The sequence below is a fragment of the Mixophyes fleayi genome, chromosome 9, assembly GCF_038048845.1.
Source record: "Mixophyes fleayi isolate aMixFle1 chromosome 9, aMixFle1.hap1, whole genome shotgun sequence".
Taxonomy (NCBI): Eukaryota; Metazoa; Chordata; class Amphibia; order Anura; family Limnodynastidae; genus Mixophyes; species Mixophyes fleayi.
In genome coordinates, this window is record NC_134410.1 from 22,439,718 (window position 1) to 22,447,178 (window position 7,461).

Genomic DNA, 7,461 nt, shown 5'->3' on the forward strand with positions numbered 1-7,461 from the left:
GGTGTGAAATGCATTACTGTCATACTAACCCAGAGGAAGGCAACCCAGGCAACCCAGGCCTATGCAGCTGCTTGAGAATGCACATGTCCCTTCTTGGACTTGTAGTTCCACAACAGCAGGATCACCACATGTTCGTCACACTTCTAATACTTTGTTTTCCACATGCGTACTCCCATGGCCCTTCACTCCCACTGTCTGTTGGGGTGTCTCATGGCTCTGTTTCTCTATGCAGTATATGCCTCCTCTTTCTTTAAATGAATAATCTCCTTCAGCCTCACAACATCACACTCTCCGTAGGTCTCATTGCTCGCAGCTTTGGTGTCTCCGCTCTCATCATTACTCCACACATTGTCAGTTGTGCTGGCATGTTGCTGTCTCCTCCGAAACATGGATAGAATATATCCCTTTTCACCTCGGGACATAACCAATTAACCAACCCTTATCCATGCTCTTATCATTTCCTGCCTTGACTATTGCAACCTCCTCCTATCTATCCTGTCTCTCTGTAATTTGTCCTAATTGCAGTGACGAGACTGATCTTTCTTACTGCTTCACATCTGCTGTATGGTGGCTTAGTGGTTAGCACTTCTGCCTCACAGCACTGGGGTCATGAGTTCGATTCACAACCATGGCCTTATCTGTGTGGAGTTTGTATGTTCTCCCTGTGTTTCCGTGGGTTTCCTCCCACACTCCAAAAACATACTGGTAGGTTAATTGGCTGCTAACAAATTGACCTTTGTGTGTGTGTGTGTTAGGGAATTTAGACTGTAAGCCCCTATGGAGCAGGGACTGATGTGAGTGAGTTCTCATTACAGCGCTGTGGAATCAGTGGCGCTATATAAATAAATGGGGATGATAATGATGCTTCACATCAGCATAGCTCTACATTGATTCTCTGTAATTAACTCAAGCTACGCCACCCTCACATTCAAATCCCTAATCAACTCCTCCCTCTCATAAATCTTCTCCCCCCTCTTACAGCTCCCTTAATAGAACTCCCTATCCCACCTCTTAACTACAGTGTCTCCTGCCCACAACTAATACTCCCCCTTTGGATACTACCAGCTACCATCCCAACATCCACTCCAAATCCCACTAGCTCCCATTATCTCTGCATTGCCCTCCCTCTCTAGACTAAGCTGTCACAGGCAGAGCCCTCTCTGCCCTCTGCCTCTTGTTTGCACATTCTCTATCAACCTTGTACTGTATTACTTGTTCTTTCTTTACATATGGTTTGTTATACTGCCAATGTGACACTGCAGAGTTTTATGGTGCCTACCTGATAATGATGGAGCTTACTCTGAGACCTGTGTAAGTGGTTCAGGTGAAGAATTACCTATATTACCATGTAAGCTGTTGTCATTTATTTCTAGTTCATAATTTTAAATGATTTCTTATTAATCCTTTCTAATTTATATCCTGCGTCTTGAGATTTGGGTATTTGCCATGCTGTAGATTTAGGAACGGGCACTTTCTACAAGCCCCCTAATTTGGTGATAGGGGGTAGACAGCCATTGTTCTATCTGATGTCTCAGTCATTCTGACATTGAAATTGTGTGTTCGGAGTCATTTAGCCGTCAGCTCTGAATATGAAGCCTTAACTCATCATTACCGAAAGGCTGCTCACATCATGGAAGAAAGATCTCTAGCGGAAGCAAAATAGTGGCAGAGAGCTGTTAATATTCGCTTAAGTTTCCTATAAAGGGGTCGGTACAACATGAGCTTGAAAGTTGCTTGGCCAATACATTCATGTCTGCCCATAGTGGCCAAATTAGCAAGGGAAATGGTGGAATACTAATTAAAATTTAACAGGCAGCAACATTTTGGCAATGACTGTACCTCTAATTAACTTGGAAGGGAAACATTTTTTTTCAAGCTATTGTTCAGCATGTGTCTATAATGAGGACTGAAATATTAGACATGATTTGTTATTCAACCTCAAAAAATCAATCCCTGCAGCAGTTTCCAGACGCTTTCTGGTGAATCATGTTGGGTCACGGTTGGAGCTTGGACCAAAACCGATTACCGCACAGAGGGACTTTAAATTTCAGTCTTCTACAGCACTACAGAATATGTTGCTGCTGTAATATGTGGTTCATGGAAATGACTATGTACCTGAAGCTGATTATTTTCATAGGACAATGTTTAATTTCAAGGAGATGTGCTCTTAAGACAGCAAATTTGTCACCTTCTTTTACTTTAATTCTGTAGAATTCCTTCAAACAAAATGAAATATATGGTTGTGCATAAATAACACAGTAACTTTCCTACAAATGTCATTTTTTTTAAATTAATAATAAGGTTGGGTACACATAGCGTTGGTAAGGTGGAGATGCATTATGGCTGTTGCTAAATATAACATTGACCTGGGGGTAAATGTATTAAGCTGCGAGTTTACAGTGAAAAGTGGAGATGTTGCCTATAGCAACCAATCAGATTCTAGCTGTCATTTTATCGAATGCACTAAATAAATGAAAACTAGAATCTGATTGGCTGCTATAGGCAACATCTCCACTTTTCGAACCCACCGGAAACTCTCGGCTTGATATATTTATCCACTGATGTGAAATGAGGCTAATTGTCCTTTATGAGGACATACACACAGTACACTGGAATGGACATTGCCCTAGGAGTCATTTCATTCTGTAAAGAGTTCCAGGGCTAGATTTACTAAGCTGCGGGTTTGAAAAAGTGGGGATGTTGCCTATAGCAACCAATCAGATTCTAGCTGTCATTTTGTAAAAGGTACTACATAAATAAAAGCTAGAATCTGATTGGTTGCTATAGGCAATATCCCCACTTTTTCAAACCCGCAGCTTAGTAAATCTAGCCCCCAGTCAACCTGCTACAAAGAAAAGGTTGCATAGAACAAGTTGTGTACTATTATCATACAATGCACTTTGGTGCTGGATCTGAGATAAAATATAATTATAACAATTTGAAGACTTTTCTATGGGTGACTGTTGAGTAAAATATATGTATGGAGTTTGGAGGGGTTTTGGGACATTTATTGGGCTCTTAGCTGTCACTGTGTCCAGGGAGGAGAATTGGGATTTTTTATGGGAGCTAGTGGGCAGGTATGAAGGATGGCTTTGCTTCAACAGAGGTTTGGTGAAGGTGTTTCCCATAGCAACCAATCAGATTCTAGCTATCATTTAACTAGAATGTACTAGATAAATGATAACTAGAATTTGATTGGTTGCTATGGGCAACAATTACACTTTTCCTTTTTAGAAGGCTTGATAAATTTACCCTGCCCAATCTTGTACGTGATGGAGGCCCAAGTTTTAGTTTACATAATTGTCCACATATTTGCTTTTGTAATTGCCCAGGTATTCTGGTGCTGCCGTGATCTCTATGGCTTTTCTCCCTGTCTCAAATAATTGTCACTTTTATTCTGCACAATATGGCTGTATTTTCGCTAATTAGCTGACAGTGTTGTCTGTGGATCAGAGATTGTCCAGCAGATCCTGCGAGTGAATAAAAGGAAGAAATCACTGACTGCCATGCAAGGCTCTTATAGAGACACAGATAACCTGCTGTACACTGATTATAAACACATTCACTTGACTTTGTATTATTGTCACCTTGTTAACAGGTTCCTGCCCCAATTTTACAGTAATAGACCATGAGAAAAAAAAATTTAAGCTGGCGTTCCTTTAAGTGCATTCCCTGGGTATAAGTGTTGTGAGCCGGTGATTGAGAAGAGAATAAATTTCAGCTTGTGACTAATGCTCAGTAAATTGCAGTCGGTAAAAGAGATTAATATGTCATTATATAATAAAATTACAGCTGAGAGGAGAATTCTCGCAGTCCCAGAAGAGGCTCTGACAGGTAAATACGAGAGAATGTATGAAAGCTGTAGGATCTGTAGATGAATTGATGAGATTCCTGCTTATTTCTCCTGTCGAACAGATGTGATAATAATCGGAGATCTCTCCGGCTCAGGTCTCGATAGGGCTGAGGACTGGCCCTTGTGAAATGGGATAAACTGAACTCAATAGTTAATGAGTAGCTCTGTCTGCTAATCTCACCGTAGATTATGGTGTCATCTTGCCTTTTAAAAAAAAAAATACTAAACCAACTTCAGCAAATCCATCCCTTTTTTTTTTATTATTCCTCCCTAGCGCTAGTTAATATGCCTGTACTGACTTCACGCATATGGCTCTGTCTTTACAGATCATGCTGTCCTGCAGCTATCTACAATTTTATGTACTGAAACTCACACACAGAGCACTGTCAGAACACATCCATATGTCCTGCAGCGCTCTCTACTTCTCCTGTACTTCTCAATATGTCCTGCAGCTCCCTCTACTTCTCCATATGTCCTGCAGCTCTCTACTTCTCCATATGTATTGCAGCTCTCTCTACTTCTCCATATGTCCTGCAGCTCTCTCTACTTCTCCTGTGCTTCTCCATATGTCCTGCAGCTCTCTACTTCTCCTGTACTTCTCCATATGTCCTGCAGCTCTCTACTTCTCCTGTACTTCTCCATATGTCCTGCAGCTCTCTCTACTTCTCCTGTACTTCTCCATATGTCCTGCAGCTCTCTCTACTTCTCCTGTACTTCTCCATATGTCCTGCAGCTCTCTCTACTTCTCCTGTACTTCTCAATATGTCCTGCAGCTCTCTCTACTTCTCTATATGTCCTGCAGCTCTCTACTTCTCCATATGTATTGCAGCTCTCTCTACTTCTCCATATGTCCTGCAGCTCTCTCTACTTCTCCTGTACTTCTCCATATGTCCTGCAGCTCTCTCTACTTCTCCTGTGCTTCTGCATATGTCCTGCAACTCTCTCTACTTCTCCTGTGCTTCTGCATATGTCCTGCAACTCTCTCTACTTCTCCTGTGCTTCTGCATATGTCCTGCAGCTCTCTCTACTTCTCCTGTGCTTCTGCACATGTCCTGCAGCTCTCTCTACTTCTCAATATGTCCTGCAGCTCTCTCTACTTCTCTATATGTCCTGCAGCTCTCTCTACTTCTCTATATGTCCTGCAGCTCTCTACTTCTCCATATGTATTGCAGCTCTCTCTACTTCTCCATAGGTCCTGCAGCTCTCTCTACTTCTCCTGTACTTCTCCATATGTATTGCAGCTCTCTCTACTTCTCCATATGTCCTGCAGCTCTCTCTACTTCTCCTGTACTTCTCCATATGTCCTGCAGCTCTCTCTACTTCTCCTGTACTTCTCCATATGTCCTGCAGCTCTCTCTTCTTCTCCATATGTCCTACAGCTCTCTCTACTTCTCCTGTACTTCTCCATATGTCCTGCAGCTCTCTCTACTTCTCCATATGTCCTGCAGCTCTCGCTACTTCTCCATATGTCCTGCAGCTCTCTCTTCTTCTCCTGTACTTCTTCATATGTCCTGCAGCTCTCTACTTCTCCTGTACTTCTCCATATGTATTGCAGCTCTCTCTACTTCTCCATATGTCCTGCAGCTCTCTCTACTTCTCCTGTACTTCTCCATATGTCCTGCAGCTCTCTCTACTTCTCCTGTACTTCTCCATATGTCCTGCAGCTCTCTCTTCTTCTCCTGTACTTCTCCATATGTCCTACAGCTCTCTCTACTTCTCCTGTACTTCTCCATATGTCCTGCAGCTCTCTCTACTTCTCCTATACTTCTTCATATGTCCTGCAGCTCTCTCTACTTCTCCATATGTCCTGCAGCTCTCGCTACTTCTCCATATGTCCTGCAGCTCTCGCTACTTCTCCATATGTCCTGCAGCTCTCTACTTCTCCTGTACTTCTCCATATGTCCTACAGCTCTCTCTACTTCTCCTGTACTTCTCCATATGTCCTGCAGCTCTCTCTACTTCTCCTATACTTCTTCATATGTCCTGCAGCTCTCTCTACTTCTCCATATGTCCTGCAGCTCTCGCTACTTCTCCATATGTCCTGCAGCTCTCGCTACTTCTCCATATGTCCTGCAGCTCTCGCTACTTGTCCTGTACCATCCCCAACACACAACTCTGCAACTAACGGGTCCATTTATCAATACATAGAGATAGGGCTGAATTTCTGTCTGCTTATCGCAGCCATATAAAACCTTGTCTCAGCAATACTGTCTCTAAATCTTCATCCTGTCCTGCAGCTCTCTAATTGTATGTACAGCAGCCCCCCAACGTGCGCACAGACGCACCTCACTACATCTTCATCCGGTCCTGCAACACTCTAACATTTCTGTACTGAACCCCACTCAAAAAATAACCCCCCACACATCTCATTTCATCTCCCTCCTGTCCTGCAGCTCTTCTACAATGTTATGTACTTTTCCATCCCCCAGCACACACACACATCTCTGTCACTACACCTCTATCCTGTCCTGGTATCTCTCTGCTATTCCTGTACTGTCCCCAAACTCACACACATCTCTGCCACTATTTTTCCATCCTGTCCAGCAGCTCTCTCTACTCTTCCGACTATACTGCCCCCAAACACATGTACCCTGTTACTACATATTCTCCCTGAATGTCCTAGAGCAGGCTTGGCCAACCTGGGGATCTCCAGGTGTTGCGAAACTACAAGCCCCAGCATGCTTTGCCAGTAGATAGCCAGCCAATAGCTGACAGGGTATGTGGGGACATGTAGTTTCACAACACCTGGAGAGCCACAGGTTTGCTAGCCTTGTCCTAGAGACTCCCAAATTCCAGGGACTGTTCCCACGAGAGTAGGACACCCCCCCCCACACCGATCCCGCTCCTCGTTGTTGTAAAACACATCATTGTGAGCCAGACCCATCCTGAGATGGGGATGGGGCAGATATTTGTTCTCAGTTCCACTAATTTAAAAAAAAAAAATGATTCAAATTGTAAACAAAAAAAAATATTTAATCATGGAAAAAAAAATGCCTTATTCAAAGAATAATTTTCATCTGTGATTGAATAGAGCAAAGCAAAAAGTAGCTCTCTCAATGACGGAAACTTCCACTGGCTATAGGGCTTTTCACCCCTTGATAAATCGGCATAAATCTACCTTCTGTTCTGCCGCTTATTGTACTATTCTTTTACCGACTCGCTTTCTGTCCCGCTTCTCTCATTCCTCTGAGAGTCCTGCAGTCCTGCCTCATATCACAGTAATGTTTGCATACGTCTGGGTGATTATTCTTTAATTGCTGCTCATGTCATGTCTGCCCTCTGAGGTGCGTGCGTTGGTTGCTCTGACCACACCGCAGCCTGTCAGTCCAAGTACAATGCAGTTCAGGCAGTTGTCACATCTTGTGTCAGTAAATAACTGCAGGACACGGTATCTAAATCACCTTCAATTGAGTGGTACACATATTATATTCCAGCTGCCTGTATTAAATGTCACTCACATCTTTAATCTCTCGTCTATAGTATAAAAAGCTAAATAAAGTGACTGGGAAGCCTGCATGAAATTCATGGCTGCTGCAAGACACAACTTGCTGATCCAGGGACACGTTTATAAAGGTGTACATACATTGGTCAATCTGTTGGCTGGTCAG